Source organism: Myotis davidii, unplaced genomic scaffold (assembly GCF_000327345.1).
Source record: "Myotis davidii unplaced genomic scaffold, ASM32734v1 scaffold205, whole genome shotgun sequence".
NCBI classification, from domain to species: Eukaryota; Metazoa; Chordata; class Mammalia; order Chiroptera; family Vespertilionidae; genus Myotis; species Myotis davidii.
The window spans coordinates 1639543-1642665 of NW_006297573.1; the positions used below are offsets into that span (position 1 = coordinate 1639543).

The 3123-nt window shown below is 38.1% G+C and overlaps 1 protein-coding gene across 4 annotated transcripts in view; it reads left to right on the forward strand.

Annotated features, from left to right (window-relative positions):
- The window catches only part of EFCAB7 (EF-hand calcium binding domain 7), a 56167-nt gene that overhangs the window by 20103 nt on the left and 32941 nt on the right, over window positions 1-3123 (forward strand). The gene's annotated exons all lie outside the window — the stretch shown is intronic.

The window sequence follows — 3123 nt, forward strand, 5'->3', positions numbered from 1 at the left end:
TCTACCATTATATCTTCAAATCCCTTCTCTATCCCTTTCTGCCTCTTCTGGCGCCTCTTCTGCTATTTGAATATTATGTTTCATGTTGTCCCACAGCTCTCTTAAGCTGTCTTCCTGATTTTTAATTTTTTTTTTCTTTTTGGTTCTCTGAATGATTTTTTTCCACCCTGATTTGATCCTCAGCTTCCCCTAATCTGCTGTGTATTCCTTCTAATGTGTTCTTTATTTGTGCTATGTCATTCTTTATTTCTGTTTCCTGTTCTTTTCTTTTTTTCTTTTAGGAAAACTTTATTTTCAGATGTACTAGTACAGTGACTCAGGGGAATCTGTTTCCAAATCCTGAGTCTATTTTTTTTTCATAGTTACTATATCTTTTCTTATGCTGTTGATCATCTTTACTATCATTATTCTGAACTCTATATCAGGTAAATTTCTTATCTCCATTTCATTTATCTCTTCTTCTGAAGAATTTTCTTGTTCTTTCATTGGGGGTTGTTTCTTTGTCTTCTCATTTTGGCTGCATATTTGGGCTTGTTACTATGTATTAGGCTGATCTGCTATGCCTCTCAATCTTTAGTGCAGGACAATGTCAAATGCTGTTTTTGTCTAATTAGATCAGGCAAAGACTCAAAGCCTCCAGAGAATGTCTCTACCTAACAGACTGATAGGATTTTGTCTTGAATTGCCCACAGGCAATTGTCCACAGATGTGGCAAGAGTTCGTTTGTTTTTTAACAGGGTGGGGCAATTTCTTCTGCCTGGATCCTAATAGTTATTCTCAGTCTTTTATTGGGCTTCAGAAACTCTGCACCTTGGGTTAAGGTGTTTTCCAATAGGGTGGATCAACTGTCTTCCCCCAATGCAAGCCACTTATATAGCAAATGTCTGTGTGAGAAAGATGACCTCCACAGCATGAGGGAATGACTCAGCACAGGAAGCCTTCTGAGCTTAACCCCAAAGTCCCTGGTCCTGGCTTCTGCTCACACAGCTCCAGTCCACTCTGCCGGATCACAAGGTGAGTAGCTCCACAGGGAATTTTGTGCAATGGCCCTTTAAGAGGGTGCCTGGATTCCAGCTGTCTCTCCTTGGCAGACAGCAACCCTATTGCTTTTCATAGCCAGATGTTGTGTGGGTACCCTTCTCAGTTCTGATGCTCTCTGCTGGGGGGGCACAGCCTGGGAATTAGACCCCAGAGTTCTGAGGGGCAACCCCCCACAGCTGAGGTATCTCTCAGGAACTGCAGTTGCTGTCTGTGGGAGCCTGGCCAGCCCTTTCACACTTCTGCCCCTCCTACCAGTCTCTATGCCATCTCCACTTTCGGTTCTCGGTTAACAGGGTTCTCTCCAGTGAGTCTTCCATTGGTTATTCAGGAAGTTTTCTTGTATTTTAGTTGTAATTCCAGTTTTGTCCTGGGAGCATGTCCATGCAGCATCCGCTGACTCTGTCACCATTTTTAATCCTACCACCCAACTTTTTAAATGATAGCATTACTGATCACATATGGTAATAGCAAAATTATTACATTATACACCATTAGTGGCATAAAATTAGCATCACTCTAACAAAGTAATATGGAAACACATCACTAGCCTTAAAAAATATACTTACTTTTTGTCTAGAAGTTCTTCTGAAGGATATTATTTATTAGAAGAAAAAATTTAGATAAAATAGTATTTATTTTAGCATTGTCTGTGCTGATGAGAAATTCAAAATGACCTACATGTCCAATGTTTTAAAAATTGTTAAGTAACTAATGGTATACCAACTCAATGGGTAATTATAGAACCAGTTAAATTGAAACTTTGAATATTGCTTAGCAAAATTTTTTTTCAAGAGACAAGGTTAGCATTATTTATTTATTTATAATCCTCATTTGAAGATACGTTTTTTTAAAATTGACTTTTAGAGAGAGATCAATATAAAAGAGAAACATCGATTGATTGCCTCCTGTATGCTCTAACCAGGATTGAACCTGCAACCTAGGTATGTGCCCTGACCAGGAATCAAGCCCACAACCTTTTGGTGTATGGGACAATGCTTCAACCAACTGAGCCACCCGGTCAGGGTTGTGTCTTTTAAGTGCCATATAAGTCTTCTTATAATGGATTAGTAATATTTTTATATTATTGTTATAAGCAAATACACATCTAGTTATCTTAATATTATTAAAGCCTTGAGTTTATTATTTAAATATCCTTACAGATAATTTTTCAGAATCATTCTTTGTAAAGTAACTTCAAAATCTCATTAATATTTTTTGAAGTCATTAGGAGTAGAATAGACATATGTGCTACATTATAGCTAAGCAAGTCTACTAATGATGAAGTGAAAAGCATTTTTGCACAGATCTATGGTAATGACACAATTTCTTATACCTTGAATAGAGAATCCTTTACTTTCTACATGAGGAGCCATCTTCAAGTTGTGTATAATTCTAGTTATGAGATCCCATATATACATATTCATTTGGATTAGGAAAAGGGATTTGGCTAAACCAAGAGATGGTAGAGCCAATTTTATAGAATGTTCTTTCTGAAAACTGATATTTATCAGTATTTTGCTATAGCTCTGAAACTAAGTGAATTTTCTTTTAGTATGTAGACTTGAAATAATTATTTTCATTTTCACATACTTTATCTTTTAAATACAAAGTCCTTTCACTTTTTCTTTCAATAGATCAGTTTTAGCAGTCCTTTTTTTTGACACTTTAAAAATATATATATTTTATTGATTTTTTACAGAGAGGAAGGGAGAGGGATAGAGAGTCAGAAACATCAATGAGAGAGAAACATCGATCAGCTGCCTCCTGTACAGCCCCTAACTGGGGATGTGCCCGCAACCAAGGTACATGCCCTTGACCAGAATCGAACCAGGGACTCTTCAGTCTGCAGGCCAACGCTCTATCCTCTGAGCCAGACCGGTTAAGGCAGTCCTTACTTCTTCATTCCTACTATAATCATTATTATTGCAGCATGTTTATTTATTACTAGAGGCCCGGTTCATGAAATTTATGCACTTTAGGAAGGGGGGTCCCTCAGCCCAGCCTGTGCCCTCTCATAGTCCAGGAGCCCTCAGGGGATGTCTGACTGCCAGCTTCTCACTGCTGTGGAGGCAGGAGAGGCTC